The sequence below is a fragment of the Engraulis encrasicolus genome, chromosome 21, assembly GCF_034702125.1.
Source record: "Engraulis encrasicolus isolate BLACKSEA-1 chromosome 21, IST_EnEncr_1.0, whole genome shotgun sequence".
In the NCBI taxonomy this organism is placed as follows: domain Eukaryota; kingdom Metazoa; phylum Chordata; class Actinopteri; order Clupeiformes; family Engraulidae; genus Engraulis; species Engraulis encrasicolus.
Window position 1 is genome coordinate 44556100 of NC_085877.1, and position 25000 is coordinate 44581099.

Consider the following 25000-nt stretch of genomic DNA (forward strand, 5'->3'; position numbering starts at 1 on the left):
CACACACGCAGGCACACTCACATGCACGCAGGCACGCTCACACGCACGCACGCACACATGCACAAACGCACACACGCCCACGCGGAGACACACACACTCACGCATGCACGGACGCACACACACACACGCACAGGTAGGCACGCACGCACACACACACACACGCACAGGTAGGCACGCACGCACACATGCACACAGCACACACACAAACACACACACACACACACACACATAGTGTATTTGTCCAGCACACCCCCTTGTGAGCTCCTCGGAAAGAAGAACGTCCTCACAGTTTATGAACTTCCCCAGACTCAAGTAAACACTGGCTCCAAACTCAAAATACAGACTAATAAAAAATACCAAGGGCTGTCAATGACATCATCTGGTAACACTTTATTTTAGGGATACATCTATTAGCACTAATGCATACAATGTCAATGCCTGCATAAGTACCTTGTAAGGCATGTACTAAGCAAACACTAAGGCCTACTAGGTCCTTAATAAGGTTAAATTGGTTATAAATCCCTTATTGTGCATGAACAAGACATTTGCGAATACATGCCTAACAAATGTTTGATTTTGCTTTGTACATGCGTTACAAGTTACTTATACAGGGACATTGTATGTATTCGTGCTAATAGATGTGTCCCTAAAATAAAGTGTTACCCATCATCTAATAAAGAGGAGATTGCACAACAACCGTGCTGGGGTCCGTTTCTCGATTCTTGTCGTTGCTAACCGTCTTAAGACCGTCTTGCCGTTCCCTTGGATTTAGTGGTGAGCGTCGCTGTCGAGAGAGAGTTGAGTCGCTCTTACGAAGGACGTTGCTACCGTCGTTAGCAAAGACGCTTTCGAGATATGGACCCCTGTTCTACAGTAAACCTGATGGATTTATAAAGCATTATAAGCAAGATTCCTGGTTATTTATAAGTAACTGTTAACAAAAAGCATCATGAAGGATTATCAGTGTAATAATTCTAAAGCACATTAGAAATTGGTTCCTAATGCGCTCATAATGCGCTATAGATATGGTCTTCATAGAAAGTGTCACCGGAGATTGCGCAACAACCCAGCTGTACCGCGGTAACCCTGATGGAATACTATGTCAACAGTCATATTAACCCATTTTGTCCTAAGCCTTTTTTGGGAAAGGGTGCCCTCTGCCTATTAAATCTGACATATCTCAGCCTCCGAAGCACATACAAACATGAAATGAGTTACGTCTAAAAGCCAAGACCCTCCTCTTCATTCAGCTCTAACATACCCACATATTTAATAAAACAGCTCAAATCTCAAAATCCTGAATGCAGCGTATATGTGTCTCCATGACACAATCAGGGTTTATAGAAGTAGAGGTACACTTGCAGATGTAGACCACTCATAGTGTGATATTTTTGCAAAATTGAAACCATGTAATATCACACCACTAAAGTGATGTAATTATATTTGCACAGGTGCCTCTGCTTCTACTCTATACAACTCTGGTCATGAGTCATATAAGCAGAGGTATAGCCGTATGAGTTTGTGGGCCAACTGTTCAATTGCTTAGGCTGGCTGCAACCGCAAAAGGGGTTTACCATAGGGAGACAAAGCTACAACCAATTGCACCCAAGATGGCTATGCCGCTTGTAAACTTGTAAGGGAGGGATTTGAACCTGCAACCATCTGAATCTAATCGTCAGCGCTCTAACCACTGAGCCATGGCTGCCCCGCATGCTACTACAAGGTAAACATGTAAAAATGCTCCTGTGGAAAAAGGGATATTTTGACACTTTGCTTTGCAGTAACACAGAGCATAATATAACTCATAAGGAACTAATACCAGAGACGGTCTTATACGAGACGGATCACTCATAAAACCTTCCATAGGAATGAACGAGAGCATTTGGCTACGCGAACATGGCGTTTGCCGATGTCACTCCTACCTGTCCGGTAACGAGAGCTGCTTGCTGAGCTGCGCTGTCACTTATCCAATCATCTCGACGCCTCGACGCAAGTGCTAACGTAAACCTTTACGACTGCTCGTACCTAACCGGTTTGTTTGCTGGCAGCCAAGTGGCTTGTTTGCCGTCCGTGGAAACTTGAAGTCATTGTGAATTGGGCAGAGAGCGCAAATCGACCATTAATCACCTTTCTGCGCCCATCCAAAATGCAGGTGCAGGACAAAGGGAAACAAAACCGGCCGTGTGCATAGGCCTATGCACACCCGTTGTGGTTTTTCTTATGGTTGAAAACAAATAAGTAAGATAAAGCAAAACGGGAGCAAGTCTGCAAGACATTCAACTTTGATCCGTTTTGCTTTTTCTCTTATAGGCCTATTTTTCACCGTTGGTCATAGCTAGACCTACCAGTTTACAGGCAACAACATGCTATCACAATTCAAAACACCAATTTTGAGGTAGGCTATAATTTACAATAGCCTATTTTTTTATTATTATTTATGAGCAGGGACGACCATTGTGCTTACTGCTTAGGCTATCAGAAAATAAATCCAATGTTCTTTTCTGTACAATGACCGAAGAATGGATGCCGGCCGGAAGAGGTGAAGTCGACGCAACTTGCTCCCACCGGCCGCAAAACGGAACGTTGTCGTGGAATGTTGCGCATGCGCAGTTCAAAAATAGCATAAAGGAAAACGCTGTTTTAAGTGCTTCTTTCATGTATGAGGTCATTCTAAGATTGCCATTAGAACCAGTTTTTCATTGTGATTCCAACCATATGAGTTGTGTGTCGCTGTGTTGTCCCATTGTCACACACATTATTTCCCCCATTCATTCTGATATACCCCATCACTGACTAATCTCAAATAGTCAGTTTGAGGCGTAGCCAAGATGGCCGCCAAGTGATGGGACTTATGGGAACAGACTTTGCTAATACTCTAAGCTAAGCACAATGCGGTGCACTTCATCATTGTCTCAGTAGCTTTTGTGTGTAGCATGACAATGTTTAATACCTACCTATTTGAGAAATAAAATATTGCCGTGCATTTCTGTACACATACATTTTAGCACAAACAAACACAAAAGCACACGCACACACACACACACGCACACGCACACGCACACACACACACACACACACACACACACACACACACACACACACACACACACACACACACACTTACTGCTATCGCATGGGAGGTATTTTATATTGTTTCTGTCAATGGGGAAATTTATTTTTGTCAGTCGGAACACCTAGATACACTACACTAATCTTCATTAGCAACTCATTAGATTAATTTGTATTTTATTATTACGGGAGTTATTGAATAAGTTTGTTTGTGTAATGTGTAAAACTTTGGTCCAACTCTTCAAAACACATTATTGGATATAGTGTGTGTGTGTGTGAGTGTGAGTGTGAGTGTGTGTGTGTGTGTGTGTGTGTGTGTGTGTGCACGCGTGCGTGTGTGCATATAAATGTGTGTATGTGTGCATACATATCTGTGTGATTCCATTTTTTAAAAGATAAGGAGTGTTTGCCGCGCCAGGCTGTGCCCTCCTAGTGACGCAACACCTTCAGCGTTGCTAGTCAGGCCAAGAGCAATACAAATATCTTTTTTGAGCTCCCGAAAAATCGGGAACTCCTCCCACTTTGTTGGGAAGCAAACAAACATTAGCAAGCCAAGGGAGGTGGGTCAACCATGCCATTTGGGAAATGTTAATTGTTATGCCCTTGGTCAGACCAAGTCTCAAAGAGATTTGAAAATTGATGACAATCAGGCTTGTGTTTGAGGCATGTAGAACGAGATCAGCATTTATTTTAATCAGAGATCAAGCAAATACATCACTTCATTTCTTCCCCTATGAAAAGGTATACACACACAGTGATATCCCATCCACATTAACACTATTGCCATTCACAGAATGAGGTAAATTGTGTTGGGTGTGTTATTGTAGTTATGGACGTGGTGTCAGCACGATTCGCTTACCGTCCTGACAGGCAACGCTTATGACTAGGTGTAATCTAGAGCAGTGTTTCTCAAACTTGTTCAGACCGAGGACCACTTTGTCACTCACCCCCAAAAAATTCAGGGACCATCTCCCAACTGAATTGACTGTTGATGGATGCTAATTTGACACTGGTAATCTCGATGCAGATAATTTACTTTTTATTCACCTTGCAGGCCTGTCTTATTGTGGTGGAAAAAAGACTTCTGCTATGTTTAGTTTTGTAATAATGTTACAAATATAGCATACTGCTAGCTTGTCTTGGTGTAAAAGTATAAAATAACTTTTCCCTCCACTTTATTCCTAACCAACGACGGAAAGGAGTGGGCATTTGAAACAGAAGCAGTGTTAACTTGACTTAAGACACAGGAAAGGCAAATGGCATGATACAGATGAGGAGATACAAATGAATGAAAGTTATATGACAATTTAATTATCAACTGCAAGGTAACATTACATTTAACTCAAGGCTACTGTAGGTTACATAGGATACAGTGAAATCAAATACAGTTCACCCAAGATAGATAGACAGAGAGAGAGAGAGAGAGAGAGAGAGAGAGAGAGAGGGAGAGAAAGACAGAGGTTGGAGCCCCATTCAGAGGTTTGATGAGACTCCCAGAGGAATTTCTAAGGTGAGCTTATATACGGCAACCCCCCACCCCAAAAGTGTCCTTTGTCTTGCTAGGGCCAGTGACACCCCAGGGGTTTGAGCCACCACATGGAATGGGGGGGAGATGTCCCCTTAAGTCAACTTTACTGAGATAACAGCAAACAGTGCAGCAACAATATCAGTTCTGGGTCATCCAATAATCTCCATATTTACAGTTGACCCTTTGATACAATGAGATATGTCAAAATCGCATTGAATCACAAAACAATGGATGACTGGAGATGATAATGTTGATGGCTGGTGGAACCTGGTACTGTTTCACACAGGGCACTGATGAATGTAAACTGACATCAGTGTCTCTGTGTGGCTACGAGTGACTAAAAGTTCTCTCTTGAGGGGTCCGTCACAGCAGGCATCCTTTATCATGGAGGGGTGTCGAATTCTGGCAGTCTTCTTATCTTATCAGTCTTTTCAGAGTTTAGGCATTTGCATACAGAATGATTGACTGACTGACACAGCATATGGCTTGAAAGATAACCAGCTGCATCAGAGGTTTTCATTGAAACAGTTAAAATACATTGCATTTGTAATTTCATCCCAGCTAACCAGTCTTCTGGTCTGTTTTAATATATTCACACATTAAGCATCGCATTGGTGTTTACATTATTGTCAGAGAAGAAATGAACAGTAGTGTGTCCTATCAGTGTTATCTCACTTGTTGCTAACTGAGGCCATTTAATTAATGCTTCTTTGCCTCGGGCCTTTTTTTTGCTCAGGGCAGGCTACAGGGCAGGGCTTCACATTTTCCCTAATTGTAGACTTTGACTGTACTTTGCAGCCTTGCTACTTACATAATGGCACCAGCTCATTTGCAACCTCAAATAGATAACTTTTAGTTAGGACACATAATCAGGTAAATATTCTTCCACACAATATTTGGTTGTAGGTAATAATACTAAAAGCAAGGCCTTTGCGGTTTCACACATAAACAGCTCTAGTCTTCAAACAGCTATCTGATGCACACAACTAACGAGCAAGCACAACATATAGTCTACTGCTCTAGTAAGTCTATGCAAAGAAGGACAGCCTTTTAGACGAGCCTAAACGGTTCCAACCTGCAAACAGCCTGTCTATGGCTTTGTAAGCACACACAACAGCTAAGACATATTATATAACCTTTCAACTTTCACATGTGCAGTATGAATATAACAGGCATTGTGAATAATTTCTTGAAGGTGGCGAGGTAAACAGCCAAGGTGATAACTTTTAAAACGTGAAAATGCCCCGTGCGCAATTTACTAAAGCCACGCGGTGGGTGACATCGTAATGCATTACATGGCTATGAGAAGTCTATGCTCATTAGCAAACAAACGTGTCTTTCTTACCAACCCGCTGCATTGTGACTCTGTCGGCATTTAATTGCGCTGGTCAGTGGGCATCTCACTTCGAAATAAACTCTTAAGATGGCGTGAACACATCTGGTCAAAACCTGTGTGAATACTGTTCATACTGGGAGAAATACACAAATCATCCATCATACGCATAGTGGAGCAACGGTCTGAAAATCATAGGCATGTCGTGAACATTTGTGGATTTTTTCCTTCTTGGAGGTGGCGGCGGGGGTCCTGCGCGATATCTTTCAGAGGTCGGCGAGTCATACGAGCTGCTTTGGTCATTATCAGTCTCGAGTGATGCGCGACGCTTGAGAAAGTATGGCGGAGGATGGCCGAGTCCAAGTTGCCAACATTTTTGCGCTTCATGCCCTGCTTTGTTGCAGGATTTACAACATTTGCTGTGATCGCTTACTTTTCGCCTAGAGCGCTTCTTCTGGGGCCTTTGTTTGCTCGACCTTGCAAGGCATCGGAGAGCAGCCACACTGCGCTCTTCTAGAGAGGCGTTGCTAACCACATCTTTTGTCTCGGATTCACATGGCGCGCGGGCAGATGTGCCAGCGGCATCGGTGCGCTCACGATTCATTTTCCAATTTAATAGTTCCATATTTTTCACAACAGTTGCAAGGCAATCATTCAGCCGTTCAATTTTCTCATTTTGTTCTTCAATCACTTTCTGCTGCTTCTCAAACAGTATATGCATAATGCCTTCAGCATATTTGCGTTGCTTTGCTTTTGTCTTACGCATGCCATAAAACAACCAGTAATGATATATATCCTCCTCATTAGATTCTACCGTAATGCGTTTGGTAGCCAGTTTATCTAATGTATCAGCCAAATTGCATTTCACTGTGTTCAGAAGTTTACTTCTGCCCAAATGTTTGTCCATTCTACATGGGAAGGATAGCTGAACTTTCTGAATTAGCTGGTGAGATTTTATCACTTTGCCAATGTGCTTAAAATAAGTTAGATTTACTCACCAGCCCTCAGAATTGTTCACACGTCCCGATGCAGAATTGTTTTCGTTAATCTGACTCCAAATTTTTGCTCATCCAGGGATCACGTCGGGGTCACCACTGTAAAAGTATAAAATAACTTTTCCCTCCACTTTATTCCTAACCAACGACGGAAAGGAGTGGGCATTTGAAACAGAAGCAGTGTTAACTTGACTTAAGACACAGGAAAGGCAAATGGCATGATACAGATGAGGAGATACAAATGAATGAAAGTTATATGACAATTTAATTATCAACTGCAAGGTAACATTACATTTTACTCAAGGCTACTGTAGGTTACGTAGGATACAGTGAAATCAAATACAGTTTACCCAAGACAGATAGACAGAGAGAGAGAAAGAGAGAGGGAGAGAGAGAGGGGGACAGAGACAGAGGTTGGAGCCCCATTCAGAGGTTTGATGAGACTCCCACATGATTCTCTTAGGTGAGATTATATACTGCAACCCCCCACCCCAAAAGTGTCCCTTTGTCTTGTCAGGGCCAGTGGCACCCCAGGGGTTTGAGCCACCACATGGCATGGGGGGGATGTCCCCTTCAGTCAACTTTACTGAGATAACAGCAAACAGTGACAGCAACAATATCAGTTCTGGGTCATCCAATAATCTCCATATTTACATGGAAAAGAAGAAATCCCCTCGCGGACCACCAAAGCTCTGTCGCGGACTACCAGTGGTCCCCGGACCACACTTTGAGAATCACTGCTCTGGGTGTGATCAAAAAGAGCACTGACACACCCCAAAACCCTAATGGGACCAGAAACAGCAAAACATTTTTTAATACACTCACAATATGAACAAAAACAGAACAGAGTCCCTTTGCTGTTGGTTCACTTTTTGGTCCATTTAAAGAGGACTGAGTTTGGTTGACTTAAAGGGGACTAGGTGTGAAAATAACCCAAGTTGCACCTGGCATTCACTTTCGTTCACACCTTGTCACAGGCCTATTGTCAGGAGGCTGGTGTTACCATGTCAATGGTTGTCATTCCTGAAAATTGACACCTTCACTATTGCCCATAGAAAAACATAAATTATCCACCCATTAAGTGAAAGCCCAAAAAGTGAATGTGAAAGCCCCATTGGGAAACACCAACTCCCATTCAGTCATTGAGACACAGCACTACACAGCACACTATGCTCACTGCACACAACAAATTGGCATTCATGCCCCACCCATGCAAAGGGGCAGCCCTCAGTGGCGCCCCATGGGGAGCAGTGCGGTGGGACGGTACCATGCTCAGGGTACCTCAGTCATGGAGGAGGATGGGGGAGAGCACTGGTTGATTACTCTCCCCACCAACCTGGCGGGTCAGGAGTCGAACCGGCAACCTCTGGGATGCAAGTCTGACGCCCTAACCGCCATGACTGCCCGTTAACCAGCCACTTGCCAATCTGTTCCATTCTCACCTTTGCGTGTGCCTTTTCAAAGGCAATGTGGCCATGGCAGGCAATTGTTGACCAGACAAATGGTTGTCAATCCTGAATATTGGCACTTACACTCAGGTATGCGCTACCATAACATATTTAGTATTTAGGCTACTTATTAGGAACATAGACTTCAGATTGACCCCAATATCACAGCTACAACCAACCTATAGCCTAGAGAAGATTTGGTAACACTTTATTTTAGGGATACATCTATTAGCACTAATACATACAATGCTAATGCCTGCATAAGTAACTTGTAAGGCATGTACTAAGCAAACGCTAAGGCCTACTAGGTCCTTACTAAGGTTAAATTGGTAATAAATCCCTTATTGTGCATGCATAAGACATTTGTGAATACATGCCTAACAAATGTTTGATTTTGCTTTGTACATTCCTTACAAGTTACTTATACAGGCACATTGTATGTATTAGTGCTAATAGATGTATCCCCAAAATAAAGTGTTACCGAAGATTTCACTCCATTATTTGAAGATATGGGCTGAGAGATTGTTTATGTTTTACAATGAGGGTAAGATTATTATGTATTGCATTTGTTTGCCATCTTGTCTGTGTCACCTGCTGTAAAAAAAAAAAAAAAAGATGAGAAAAACACACTTTAAAGTAACACAAAGGCTTTATTAATCAAAGTATTAAATAGAAGCCCACACAATATATCAAAAGACCACACACTGTCAATAATGTCAATTATACGAGGTCAGGACTTACTTCAGCATGTTGTAAAGGAGGGGTGGGGAACCTGTTTCATTCGAGGGCAACTTCTAATTTTATAAAATCCTCCAAGGGCCATACTATGAGCACAGACCTGGATTCCCCCCTGCACTTTAGGCCTATAATTGAAGGTGGCCACTTTTACAACAGACTCCACCTGCACTAGGTCCCCTGAAAATATAGGCCTAACTTAATTACATTGCAAGTGTAATTTATAACATTTCTTTGCAAAACACGATGCCAGGACTTGCTTCCGCATGTTGTAAAGTCACTCTGAGCCAGTATGCATCACAGCATCCTTATCCTTTATCTGGCATTGCTTTTTCTTCTTCACTCTGTCACAGGTGACTTTGTCGCTGCTTGGGGCATGGTTGGTGTGGGTCCGTCCTTTGACGATGTACTCCAGGACAATATCCCATATCTTGCCCAGTAGCTCGCCGTGGTATTCACAATGGATGTCATTGTCGATCCACTCCTAAAAGATGCCAAACAACACCATGGAATGCGACTGGCGCGGCGGCAACTTCAAGGAATCTGACTGGCGCTGCAACCGCGATTCCACTAGTTGAAGCAGCATGTTGCTCTGCGCCTCTAATCTGGCGCCCAGCCTCTGCAGCAAAGCACGCCTATCTTCTGCCTGCCGTTTCCTTTTCTTAGTCACTCTGGAGACGGCCGGCCTCTCTGGAGATGCTGCTGGTGATACTGTCACAGGTGACTCTGTTGCTGTCCGGGGCATGGCTGGTGGTGTGGGTCCTTCGACGATGGGGGTCGGGGTAGACCTCTCCTTGTACTCCAGGACAATATCCCATATCTTGCCCAGCAGCTCGCCGTGGTATTCACGATGGATGTCATTTTCGATCCACTCCGAAAAGATCCCAAACAACACCATGGAATGCGACTGTTGCGGCGGCAACTTCAAGGAATCCGACTGGCGCTGCAACCGCAATTCCACTAGTTGAAGCAGCATGTTGCTCTGCGCCTCTAATCTGGCGCCCAGCCTCTGCAGCAAAGCACGCCTATCTTCTGCCTGCCGTTTCCTTTTCTTAGTCACTCTGGAGACGGCCGGCCTCTCTGGAGATGCTGCTGGTGATACTGTCACAGGTGACTCTGTTTCTGTCCGGGGCATGGCTGGTGGTGTGGGTCCATCGACGATGGGGGTCGGGGTAGACCTCTCCTTGTACTCCAGGACAATATCCCATATCTTGCCCAGCAGCTCGCCGTGGTATTCATGATGGATGTCATTGTCGATCCACTCTGAAAAGATCCCAAACAACACCATGGAATGCGACTGTTGCGGCGGCAACTTCAAGGGATCCGACTGGCGCCGCAACCGCGATTCCACTAGTTGAACCACCATGTTGCTCTGCGCCTCTAATCTGGCGCACAACGTCTGCAGCACAGCATCTTGCACTTGCCGTTTCCTTTTCTTCGTCGTTCTGGAGACAGTCGGCACAGACGCTGCAGGTGACTCTGTCACCGCTGCCTCGTGCATAGCTGGGGTGGGTGCTTCGACGGCAAGGTAGACTTTGTCTTTCTTTAACGCTCTGGAGATGGTCGGCACAGATGCTGCAGCTATGTCTTCAACTGTGGATGCCATGCCAGATGTTGATGCGCTCTTGGTCGGCATGTTCGATGTTGATGCTGTGATGGTCACTGACGTTGTACTCTATAACAACAATAATGAAAGAGTTTTTAGCGCATTGTTGCCTAATTGCACCTGAAAAAATGTCTGTTGAATGCTGAAGCCCTTTTTGGGAAAAGTTGCCCTCAGCCTATGGAGACCGAAGTATCTCAGCCTATGAAGCACGCAAAAAATGAAATAGGTTGCATTTGCAGGCTAAGACCCTCATCTTGCAGTAGAATGTGTTCATTCGGCTCTGACATACCAATATTTGTAATAAAAATATCTCAAATCTCATGAGCCTGCATGCTGGTCAATGTTGCGCAACGCAACCTAAAATCCAGCATCAATGGGTTAATCAATGGTTCCGTTGCGATCACACAGACCAAAGACTTCACGAAAGAAGATAGGGGCTTGCCTGAAAGAACCAGACAGGAAATAGACATATAACAAGATTGCATGCAGTATTTGCTTACCTCAGAGACATTAGCGTTGGCAGCTACGTGTTTCGTGAAACTGGACAGCCATGCCAATTCTGCTAGAAGTGGTGGATTTTTATTGTAGTATCTGTCACCACTTCTTTGGGCAGCCCTCCGTTGCGCCTTCACAAAACTGTCGCGGAGACACCTCCACAACTTCCTAAGAGCCAGTGCGTCTATCCCCATCTCTCTGCTGATTTCATTCCATGAGTACGCCACCGCCTGCTGATCCCAGTGCTCCTTCATGGAGGCGTCGTACAGATGCCTGTGCATCCGAACCTGCTCACTGAGTACAGTCTCCACACTGTCCATGCTTCCCATACTGCTTCCTCAGACGTCAGATGTTTCTTCCTGCTTGGGATGGTGGATGTAAAGTCAGAAGAAATGTTTGAATCATGACCTTGTTGCGCTGTGCCGCCTTTTTGTACTGTAGCTCACACCCAGAAGAGGGTGTGGTATCATTTTGGGTTCACGTGATGGCACATGACAAAGGGCCTAAAGTGGGGAGCCAATGGGCCATCAATGGGCCATCAATGGGCCATCAACTCAGACATCGGAGGTAGGGCTGGGCAATATGACGATATACATCGTTATCATGATATAAAAGTGTATATCGTGATCTTTCTCCTATATCGTTTATATCCTGATATTCAATTGTATAAAATTTATAGAATTACTATCATTTAATTGCATTTCATGTTGTCACAATACACATTGTAAGTTCATGTAACTGTAAAAATAAGAATAAAAAGATCCATATTAAAGAAAGGTTGTTTTGCAACATGAAAAGTTAAAAAGCAAATAAAGAGAATAACTGAAAACGTATGTAATTGTGCTATATCGTGATATATATTGTTATCGTGATATAGAGTAATCCATATCGTGATATACGTTTTTTTCCCATATCGCCCAGCCCTAATTGGGGGGCTACTATGCCCCTCCCATTTTAGCTTTGGGCGACATACAGGTATATGCTGCGCATTGAGGGTCTTTGAGATTTAAGGGGATTTTTTAATTAAACATGTGCGTATGTTAGAGCTGAATGAACACATTAATGCACAATGGGTGTCCTAGCTTTTAAATGCAACTTATTTCATGTTTTTATGTGCTTCTGAGGCTGAGATATTTAGATTTTAATAAGATGAGGGCACCTTTACCAAAAAAGGGCTTAGGCTAAAATGGGTTCACACACACACACACACACACACACACACACACACACACACACACACACACACACACACACACACACACACACACACACACACACACACACACACACACACACCAGTTATTCTGTGCCAGGTGGGCTTGACGGTTCAGCAACATCTTCATACTGTATGTCCCAAACTGATTAGCATAGCTATCTATCATATGAGCAAGACCAAATAACTTGAACACCATGGAGATGAGTCAGAGCCCACAATTTCAAAAGTTTCACTTTTTGGCCTTGAAGCTTTACAAACCACGTGAAAAAATGCAACAAAGTACACTATTGTGAAGAAATCATATTTCTTAGCCTTTGCAAGGCTGCACCAATATCATATTGTTCCCTAGGGGTTAGGAATGGGATGGCAGTTAGGTTTATAAGTGAGTCAAGGCAGGTTAGCAAATAGTTTTGGCAGATAAAGCTAATCTCAGCCAGCATCAGAGAAACCATACAAGAGAAAATACTTACCATCGAACCACTCATTTAGGACACCATACTGGTGAAAATATCAAGTCAGTGTAAAGCATGAAGAAATGTATATACATGCAGGGAGAGTTTAACCCTCTGGTTGTGTTACGGTCAAAAATGACCGTTTTGAAACTTCATTCTTAAATAACTTCTCTATTTTTTGATCATACACAAATGACACTTCATGATATCCTCTAGCTTACATATTCAAATCGTCAAAATGAAAAATAATGAAATTCCTAAAGAATTGTGGAAGATACACCAACTTGATACATTCATGGTGTTTCGGGCAAAAATGACCGGACCTTTAATTTACATCTCCCAAATTTCTTTACAGTTTAAATTACATTCACTTTACTCTCATACTCTTTTTAGTTAGGCTTTTCAGAATACAACCATATGTGCCACATTAGTATAGATGTTTGACTTAGCCCCAAAACCAGGGCCCCCAAGCCCCCATAAGCACCTTGCCCCTGGAGGTGAAAGAGCAGTTAGCACCTTTTGGTCCAGCACAGATAGGGTCTGGCTCACAGGTGAAAATATCCAGAGCTACAGTATCTAAGGTAGTGTTTCTCTTTTTTTTTAAATACTTTATTCAACTCAACATTTTCATCTGATCATTTGTAGGTTCAACTTGCAGACATTTTCTTTTTTGTGTGTGTATATAAAGTGATAACATAAATGGTGACAATTGCATAAACATATACTGTATGCCTCTGTGTAGGGGGGAATTAGGTGCGAGGGGGAAAGAAAGAAAGAAAAAAAAAAAAGGTCATAGGTAGAGGGAAGTGTGTGTGTGTGTGTGTGCGTGTGTGTGCGTGTGTGGTGGTAAGGTAGTGTTTCTCAACGAGGGCGGTACAGCCCCTCAGGAGGCGTAGGTGAGCTCTAGGGGGGCGTTGGAAAGGATGCAGCTGAGAGGGGGCAGTGATAAGTTGCCATTGGGGTGCATTAATCTATTTAATTTGTCACAGTTTTTGCCGACTGCTTGCACACAATTTGCAAAATTTGGCTCATAGAGTCAAAACTCTACACACAAGCCAATTACTGTCAACACTTGGAGATAAACCCATCACATATATGGCAACATGAAGCTCTGCTATAAAAGCATAAACATTGCCATAAAAACCTTACAATCTTTTGTCAAAACCTCACTTTCATGTCAAAAGACACACAAAAGCACCAAATGAGAAAACAAATTAGATCAACTTTAAAACAGTTGTCTGCTTTATACAAAACACAGCAGTCTTTCTTTTTGGAGCAGTCTATTCAGTCTCACAGAATGTACATTTTCACAAGACCCCAATATTCAATACTGTACATTACAAAACTGCATCTTACAGTACAGGACATTAAACCGAAGCAAAATATATCTCAAACAGTACATCACTCTAAATACAACAGTGTGTAGGTGAGCTTACTGTATGTACCTTTTTGTGTATTGGTTATATTCACAAATTTTCAAACATCTAAATATGATATAAATATGGGGTTACCTCAACATGATCATCAATGACAATCAAGTCAATATAGGCTACTTTGTTTGGTTATGAGGTATGAGGAATGAGGTATTCACGAAATACAAAACATTTTCACAGACACTATGCAGCTGACATCTACATGACATCATCAAAATTATATCATGTTCAGTCAGTTTGCTCAAGTGGTCTTGCTTGGTTGTGTTCTGAAAATGACACTATTTCTACAAACTATCATGTTCACATTACCTAACATGTGATGATGAAGACAAAAGGCTACTCTTGGCGGCATGTATCAGGCTAGGTTTTACAGTACGTGAGTCAGTCAATGCCATACTCCATATTCTACACTTTAGTACCATTGTGCTATTCGCCTTGTTTAGCATACAAGCAATCAAAGTAAAACAAATAAATGCAAAATAAAACAAATGCAATGTAATATAAAGCATGCAACTTTGTAACATGGCAGAAGAGTGTTCAATTTTGAAAGCATGTGTTTTATTGTCTGTGTCTAAATCTTGTCATACATCAGTGTGTTTTGCTTTTTTAACCGATGTGTTTTCACAATGACACTCTGAGATTTTACTTTTGAACAAAGTGTCTTGTGTATGAAATTGTGTGTAGACAGCTGGAGTCTGTGTGTTGCGTAAAGGAGCAAGTGCCTTGCTAAACTGGTATGAAAGTGTAATGCTTACTTTTGTTTAAAGTCAAGCAATAAGTGTTTAAATTATGCACCAACAACTTAGCGATATGCTACTTTGGTTTAAGCATCTGCCTATAGTGTTTAAGCAGTAGGCAAAAACTGTAATACTAAGTGGGGCGTTGTCGGACTTATGATGTGGTCAAGGGGGCATTGGTAGGCTTGTGATGAGGCCAATGGGGGCGTTTGTTCAAAAAAGGTTGAAAACAACTGATCTAAAGTAAAAGAGAGATAGAGAGGGGGGGGTGTTGATAGAGTTAGATAAGTTGATGGAGTGAGATAAAGACTTAATCGAGACAGTAGAATGAAATTATCGATAGAAAGAGGTAGCCTGGCAAGCCAGACTAAATGTGAGATTAAATGTGTATATTTAGTCTGGTCCCGATCAATGAGACATCGGAAGATTATTGATGGGAACAAGCTGTTGTTTTTCAAACTGTGCCTGTGCCTATTGGCCAACGCTTTGTTGTCACTCCCTCAAAACCCCGTCCGCTTTGCATCCAAGGATTCAAAACAAATGTCCTGTGTTGTGATTGGCCAGCCAGATTCAGGGCCTGGGGTATTATCCGAGGCTAGACCCACTCGCAGACAAAAGTAATTTTGGCTACCGGCAGGTGGGGCCGGTAGAGAGAGAGAGAGAGAGAGAGAGAGAGAGAGAGAGAGAGAGAGAGAGAGAGAGAGAGAGAGCGAGAGAGAGAGAGAGAGGTGGCCTGAAAGAACCTGAGGGGTTAACCAGTGCTCTCTAAGGTGAAGTGAGAGAGGGAGCGAGGGAGAGAGAGAGAGAGAGAGAGAGAGAGAGAGAGAGAGAGAGAGAGAGAGAGAGAGAGAGATAGAGAGAGAGAGAGAGAGAGAGAGAGAATGAGAAAACAAGAGAGTAATTGAGGTAGTGCGAGAGGTGGAAGTGCAACTCCTAGAGAGAGAGAACACAGGAGGAAGAGGTCCAGACTAGAGTGTTCACATAGGAAGCCGTCAGGAAGTGTGTCCATAGCTGCCAGTTTTGCAATGCATGCTGGGTAGCTACTGGGCAAATTGGGCCCCATCCCTTGTTTGATCAATGGGAAGTGCAGGGACGCAGGACGTCTGTGTGTGTGTGTGTGTGTGTGTGTGTGTGTGTGTGTGTGTGTGTGTGTGTGTGTGTGTGTGTGGTGTGTGTGTGTGTGTGTGTGAGAGAGAGAGAGAGAGAGAGAGAGAGAGAGAGAGAGAGAGAGAGAGAGAGAGAGAGAGAGAGAGAGAGAGAGAGAGAAAGAGAGGCATAAAGAGAGTGTGTGTGTGTGTGTGTGTGTGTGTGTGTGTGTGTGTGTGTAGAGCAGGGCTGATGTCAGCGCTGGGGAACATTCATTTCCCCCGGGACAAGAAAAGGCAAAAAAAAAGACAGAAAAGCACACAGCAGCAGCTCTTCTCCTCAGCAGGCAGGGGCAGCAGCAGCAGCAGCAGCAGCAGCAGCGGCGGTGGTGGAGGAATCTTTTGGAGCTAAAAATAACTTGGTGTGCGATGTGATTACAGGTGTAACCCATAAGGAGAGGCGATGGGAGAGAGAGAGAGAGAGAGAGAGAGAGAGAGAGAGAGAGAGAGAGAGAGAGAGAGAGAGGGAGAGAGAGGGAGATAATGGGAGAGTGAGAGAGAGCTGGGAGGAAGGAGGGAGAGAGAGAGAGAGAGAGAGAGAGAGAGAGAGAGAGAGAGAGAGAGAGAAACAGAGAGAAGAGAGAACAGAGTGAATACTTGCACCAGGGGAGGTAAGGAAATTGCTATTCATAAGGAGATGGTGAAAGATAGAAACAAGGGAGGAGAGGGGGAGAGGGAAGAAGAGAGAGAGAGAGGGGGAAGGAGAGAGTGAGTGAGAGAGAGAGAGCGAGAGAGAGAGAGAAAGGGAAGGAGAGAGAGAGAAAGGGAAGGAGAGAGAGAGTGAGAGAGAGAGAGAGAGAGGGAAGGAGAGAGAGAGAGGGGGAAGGAGAGAGAGAGGGAAGGAGAGAGGGAAGGAGAGAGAGAGAGGGAAGGAGAGAGTGAGTGAGAGAGAGAGAGAGCGAGAGGAGACAGAGAGAGTGAGAGAGAGAAAGGGAGGGAGAGAGAGAGAGTGGGAGGGAGGGAGGAGAGAGTGGGGGGAGGGAGAGAGAGAGAGAGGATGGAGAGAGAGGGGGGAAGAGAGAGAGAGGGGGGGGGGGTGAGTGAGAGTGAAGTAAGGTGAGCTGCTTAAGGAAGAGGAAGAGGAAATATGTAAGACAGCGGTTCCCAAACTTTTTTCCTTGTGCACCCCCTTCAACAATTCAATGTGGTTCGCGCACCTCTACGGGAATGTTTTGGTGTGCTGATGGCAGCTCAAATATGGCTTTACTGCAAAAATCATTGCACACTATGCAAAGTCATTTAGGGAATTCTCATTTACAATAGACTCAATGTTTCCTCAAGCATACAATTCACCATACAATTAAAAAATGCTACATTTTCATTAATACTGTATAAAAACACATGCACCTCCTTGTGGCAGGCCACCCCCCAGTTTGGGAAACCCTGATGTAAGACATACAGTAAGGAGAGAGAGATGTCAAATGACAAATGTCAACGAGGGCCAGTTTTTCAAATTCCTCCCAGTAAAGGGGCCGAAATTTTCGTATGTGTTATGGTTGTAGACTGTCAATGAAAAAAATCTGCGACACTTCATTGTGGTAGGGGCTCTGGGGGTCCTCCCCCAGATTTTATTTTTACATTTCTTTGATGTAATTTCCTGCATTTTCACGTCCTGTGTCCTGTTTCAGCCCGATACAGAACCCATACTTTTATCTCTAAATTCCGAAAAACAGTTACGTATTTCAAGGGGTTTGTGGTGGGGCAGAGCCTTGCCATCCAGGTGCCGTATCTGGCCCCAGGGCCGCCATTTGAATAGCCCTGGTATAGTTGAGTGGCAAGAAGGTGTAACCCATTAAACAAGATGAAGGAATGTGAGGTGTAACAGGATCTGCAAGAAAAGAGGAGAGAGGCCCTACCGTGGCTGATATGGTAGGGCATACGTTTACCACTTGGCCGACCCGGGTTCGATTCCTGGTCCAGGTCCTTTGCCAGTCCTTCCCCATCTCTCTCTCCCAGTCTCTCCTCCACTGTCCTGTCTCAAAAAAACCAATAAAGCCTGAAAAGCCCCAAAAAATGCTTTGAAAAAAGGAGAGAATGAGGAGTATACACTCCTCAGGGGCAGCCGTGGCCTAGTGGTTAGAGAGTTGGTCTTTCAATCTGGAGGTTGTAGGTTCAAATCCCCCCTGACCTCTCCTTACATTTCCAAGTGAAGTGCCCTTGAGCAAGGCACCTAACCCCACATTGCTCCAGGGACTGTAACCAATACCCTGACAAATAATAACTGTAAGTCGCTTTGAATAAAATGAAAGCGTCGGCTAAGGGAAAATGTAATGTAATGTAAACAAGTTGGAGAATAAATATGGATGGTACAGGATGTACAGGAATATCAGATAGAAGTTTACAAAAAAGGAGGAAAGGAGAGGAGGGACAATGGAAACTTACACCAAAAATACTGAATCAGAGGAAGATATCGCAAAACACGCCCACTCAATGCAAAAGCGTGTGCTCAAGTTGGGTCTCCTAAGGGGGCGTTGTCCCCTACTTCTTCTTCTCTTTTTGAGGTGTTTGCGCAAGACGTGCGCTACCGCCATCTACAGCGCTAAGGGGACTTCATTGATTCTCAACCTCAGGACTCCGAAGGTCTCCTAACCGAAGGTCTCCTAAAGGGGCGTTCCCCCGACATAAAGTGGATACCGGAAAAGAAACAAAATGACCCTTCTTGTTAGATCCATCTTCTTTGCTTACACGATAAAGATGGCAATGAGGAAAAGGTAAAGGAAGAAGCAGAGTAGGAGGAAGAAAAAGGAGGACTCAAAAAGAAAACAAGAACTGATGGAGGAGGAAGGCGCTGGAAAAGAGGACAAAGAATGTTAAAAGTGAAAACAAGACAAGATTGGAGCAGTAAGGTGGAGGAAGATTTACACGGAAGAGTAGGAGGAAGAAGAAAGGAAACACTCAAATAGGAAACAAGAAATGACAGAGGAGGAGGAGGAGGGAGGTGGGAGGAGGAGGATGCAAAAAGAAGAGAGACAGAAAACAAGAAGATGAAGATGAAAACATTTGGAACAGAGCAGATGTACATAGACGACGAGACGAGACTCAACGCGACGCCAACACAACGGCACAACGACAGCTGCAACCCTCTTCTTACGGGTCCTTCTGAGGCTGTCAGATATCGCCTTCCAATGCTGTATTGCATGTCAGTGACGGCTGATTAGGCACGTACATGGCTGGCTTCCCTCAAGAGGAAGGTTGCACTCAAACCAGGGAAGCTGACAGGGACAGGGGGGGATAAAGGGGTCAGTTGTCCCGGGCCCAGGGAGAAGGGAGGGGGAGGGGGGGGGGCAGCATTAGGGGAGGGGGGGGGGGCAGAATTAGGTCCTCATTACATTCCATCTATCAGATGAATGAGGGGGCTCAGTGGTGTAGTCTACTCTTTTATGGTGGGTATACTGTTTATTTGAGCATTTATTGAAGTGGGTATACTGTATATATTTGTGCTACTCAAAATAATGCATCGATCAATTTTAAGTGGGTATACTGAAATCCCTAAAATTTAGAAGTGGGTATACTCCGTATACGTGTTCTACGTAGACTAAACCACTGAGGGGGCCCTTTCAGATGACATTGTGTCAGGCCCAGCCAAACCTTGTCAGCGGCCCTTCTCAAACACCTCTCCACGTCCAGCCTAGGGGGATGGATCTGGATCTGGGACGGCTGTCAAGAATACACAGCTTTACAGTTGTTGTTGTGCTTTTGAAAGAAGACAGCGGTTGGATGGGTTGGTGTGTGTGTGTGTGTGTGTGTGTGTGTGTGTGTGTGTGTGTGTGTGTGTGTGTGTGTGTGTGTGTGTGTGTGTGTGTGTGTGTGTGTGTGTGTGTGTGTGTGTGTGTGTGTGTGAGAGAGAGTGTGTGTGTGTGTGTGTGTGTGTGTGTGTGTGTGTGTGTGTGTGTGTGTGTGTGTGTGTGTGTGTGTGTGTGTGTGTGTGTGTGTGTGTGTGTGTGTGCATGTGCATGTGTATTTGTGTGTGGGCACTTTGGGGAGAATGTAGAATGATTCTTCAAACTTGGTGTACCTGTGCAGAAAGTTTGTCTTAAGGAAAACACACAAGCATGCACGCATGCACGTACGCACACATCAAATTCTTAGTTTAATCTTTCTCTTCAAGAACAACACGTTTCAAAGCATTTGAGACACTTTGCAAATGTTTTTGTGAGAGAATTGGGAACACTTTTTGAGTCAATTTAGTACTTTACTGTGTGTGCTGATTGTGCTTCTATTGTTGTGTAAATGAAGACAAAAATGTGTGTTCCGGGTGCTTGTTCTTTTGCAGAACTAGAGGGCTTCACTTTGTGTTTGTTCCACAGTAATTGTTGAGTTGTGGTGAGTCATTTTATCGAGATAGGCCAGGGAGGGAAAACTCTTCCTCTACGGAAGCTATCTGTTATTTTCTGTTCTGCCTCTGAAAAAAAGGCGCTATTCTGGAGGAAGTAAGTCAACACACACACACACTGAAAAACACATGCACATGAGCGTGCACACACACACACACACACACACACACACACACACACACACACGCACACATACAAACACAACAACACAGCAAAATGAAACAAAACACAACAGAACAAGAAAATCAATAAACTGTGAGAGGCCCTCTCCACATCTAAATTAACGACCACTCCAAAGGCTGAATCAGAGAGTGCCGTTGCTACGGCAGTATGGACAGGGGCGGATCTAGCCATTTTGGGGCCCTAGGCCAAACATAAACATGGGGGCCCTCAAAAGTCATTATATAGACATACAATTCTGGGATTTGGGCCTATTCAAGTGTTTTGTCTCATATAGATCTTTGATTTCTTTACATATGTGACACAGCAAGATCAAGCCTGCTTTTTTTTGCACGTCTACCACAACTGGTGTGACAGTTGGGGGGGCCCCTATGGAGGACCTATTTGGTCGGGGCCCTAGGCAATTGCCTAGGTTTGCCTAATGGAAAGTCCGCCTCTGAGTATGGAGTAGCTTGGCAGAGTAGGAGTCCTTGCTTCAGGTCTCGAGTCGAGTCTCACCCCACTTTCCATTAATTGCTCTGTGCAAGGAGAGAGGACCACGAATGGTACTCGAGAACACAGGTATTTTTCCACGGCTACAATTTAACTACCCGAAACAATGTGTTCAGCACAAGAGTGCCGCTTCCTCTTCATCTCTCTGTCTCTCTCTCTCTCTCTCGTTCTCTCTCTGTCTCTAGCTCACTCTCTCTCTCTGTCTGTCGCTCGCTCGCTCGCTCTCTCTCTCGTACGCACGCTTGCACGCTCTGTCTCTCTGTCTCTGTCTCTGTCTCTGTCTCTCTCTCTCTCTCTCTCTCTCTCTCTCTCTCTCTCTCACGTACAACCGCAATCTAAGACAAACAGTCATTGTTCAGATTTACAGTGCATGTTTTCAATTTTCTGTATAGACTCCCTTTAGACGTTGCCAATGCCTTGAACCAATGATAGCCTGATTTGGCTATTGGAAATCTCAATTAGATGCAGTATACAGGCTCAGAGCCCTGCCCTTCAAATCTCCACTTCAACTGTAGTACATTAGCCTGGGAACTCCCATACTGCCTTTAGTTCTACACAATCGTTTCGATCTGAAAGACAGTATGGTGAGGATGACTCATAACGTACAAGATCATGGGATCTGTGTCATAATGGCCAAGCATTCCGACCTTAACAGTTTCTCTGCCCAATCAGAGAGCAGGGCAGTGTGTCATAATAGCCAAGTATTCCGGCCCCATACAGAATTTACAATAGGCAACTCCCCAGACCTAATCTCACTTGTGATTAGGTCTGGTGTTAACCAGGCAAGTAGTACATCAGAATTGACCTAATAATCTAGTAGAAAACAACTGGTCCACTTCAGAGAGACTAGGCCAGGGGTTCTCAATACGTCGATCGCAGTCAACCAGTCGATCGCAAAGAGAGAGACTAGGCCAGGGGTGCTCAATACGTCGATCGCGAAGGCAGTATTGGTAGATCGTAGGACATTTAAAAAAAAAAAAAAAAAGTTCCCTGATACCCAGATTCTGACAGGCTATCTCCAGGCGTCTACAGTAAATAGCCTACCATAAACACAACGACGTCTTCAGATAAGAAGGATAACTGTCAAGCATGGGTGCCGCGAGGGAGGGAGAGGTGTTACAGATTCTAAGGGCCCAACAGCACTGACAGGGGCCCCTGGAAGGATGCTGATGACAATTTGCTATTTTGGGGGCCCAAAATTTGAATCTTTCATGGGGCCAAACATTTTTAGCAGCACCCTGCTGTCAAGCGCCACACTCAACAAACTCTTCATAAGTCATAACATCGGAGCACAAAAAATAGGACGGCACGAGACGTTTGCAGATCCCGTGCGCTATATGTTCAGTTAGTACAGGCACCGCTGAAAAGAAACAGCCAGAGAAGAAAACAACAGCCTGAACACCAGCAATCCCCTGCTTTTTTTTTTTTTCANGATGCAACTCCCGCATTGAGCGTGGAGTTGGCTACTTCGATTAGATTTCATAGGCATGCGTGCGAGGGGAGAGTGAATGCTGTGTGCCTGTTTAACCTGAGTGCAGGCGCGTCTTTTCAAAAGGTCTGTTCAGCGTGGCCGCTTGACAGAGAGCACGTTTTTCGGTTCATTCAGCAGATGTCTCCTTGTTTATTTTTTGGAACTTGGGATGTCTAACATCCACGAAGACAATATCCATGTGAAAACGCCAAACGCCCGAAAACCGCTATTCCGTCTACTTTTCACAGCAGCATTAGAAAATCGCTCTGCACTCATATTAAAGTGAAAGGGGGACTACATAAAATCTGTCCAGAAACCAAGAGGGCACATAAATAACAGTCTTCATTACTATCATGTTCATTCATGAAAATGAATTGTATCATAAACTTGATAGCCTACTATGGTCTCCCTTTGTTATCAAAAACAGGCGTAATTTACAGTAGCCCTAAATAAGGTCTGTATGAGGTTGTTATCGCTGATTCACCTTTCATTATTGATGTGTATTCATACAAATACATTATCATTGTGTTAATTGCATTTCTAACAGCTGTATTTTCAAATTTTCTCAGGGGAGAAAACCCCGAACCCCCAGTAGATCACTTTCACACACCCATTTCAATAAGTAGCTCACATGGTAAATCGACTGCATTTATATAGCGCCTTTCCACTCCTTCAAGCACTCAAAGCGATTTACATTGTATGCCTCACATTCACCCATTCACACTCACATTCACACACCGGTGGTCGTGGCTGCCACACAGGGTACCACCCTGCCACCAGGAGCAACTTGGGGTTAAGTATCTTGCTCAAGGACACAACGATGGGGTCAGGCCGAGCGGGGCTCGAACCTGCAACCTTTGGGTTGCCGAACGGCTCCTCTACCACCTGAGCCACCACCGCCCTCATGTCGAAAAAGTCTGAGCACCCCTGGACTAGGCCAAGGATGATGGGAGCACGTAGGATATGTTTTTTTTGTTGTTTTATTGTGGTGCAAAGTAATAGAAAATAACACAAGAGCAAATCCTGTGTGCTCTACACTTACCTGTACTTTACTGTGACATTGTGAGATTTTTCAACCCCTATCATACTCTGTACACTGCCTACTTCTACATACTATACTATATCATAGATGTATCAATCAACACTTGTTCCAGGTCATGTTAAGATTGTCTACCTTAACTGACAGAGTATGTTCTCTGCATTGGTCTATCCCAACTCACAGAATGTATTTTTGCACAATTACCTTTGGTCCATTTATTATCTCTACTATTTTATTTTATTTTCCCCTCCATGATGACTATTCCTGTGTTATTTGTGTCTTGAAATGTCCATGTGGGCTTTTGTGTATTTGTGTATTTATGTAAGCTACTGGATACCTGAATTTTCCCCTGGGGATCAATAAAGTTACTCTACTCTACTCTACTACTCTAGTTTGCTACTGTCTACAGTCCTGGACTGTGAGCACTAAGTGTGCTAGAGTGCACTTAATAACCTGTGTGTGTGTGTGTGTGTGTGTGTGTGTGTGTGTGTGTGTGTGTGTGTGTGTGTGTGTGTGTGTGTGTGTGTGTGTGTGTGTGTGTCTGTGTCTGTGTCTGTGTCTGTGTGTCTGTGTGCAGAGTGAATCAGACTGTGTGAATATATGTATGGTGAATATATGTACAATGTTGTGGGTAATATCGCTGTACATTCTTCTACATTCATGTTGAGAAGGATATACAGTAGCTGAGTGGGTGGGGTGCTTAGTTGCCATTGGGGGCATTGCACGGGTGAGGCATAAATGCAATTTCGTTGTGTGCAGTGTGCAGTGTTCACTTGTGTGCTGTGGAGTGCTGTGTCACAATGACAATGGGAGTTGGAGTTTCCCAGATGGGCTTTCATAATTCCATTTTATTTGTTTTATACTAAATAGGATGTTGGCAGGCTTATTTTGAGGTCAAGGGGGTTATCGTATTAGGCTTATACGATACGATACAATACGATTAGACTTTATTGTCAGTTTTCACTGAAATTAATTTTGCGTCCCTGAGCAACACTCGCTTAAGATAGGACATACACATAACATCACATCAAAAGACTATTGCACAACTGACAAAAAAAAAAAAAAAAACCTGAGGACACAGGCCTACATACAGGCATACATGCATGAATACATTACATACAACCCACATAACTTGAAGATCCTACCAACATGGAGTGAGAACTCTATGCAGTCTTATGGCTGATTTAACAAAATAATCGATAGATGTATGAAAGCATGTCTAAGTCTGTTGCGGTTGAAGCAGGGAACTCTGAAACGCCTACTTGAGGGTAATGGCTGGTATTCTTGGTAAA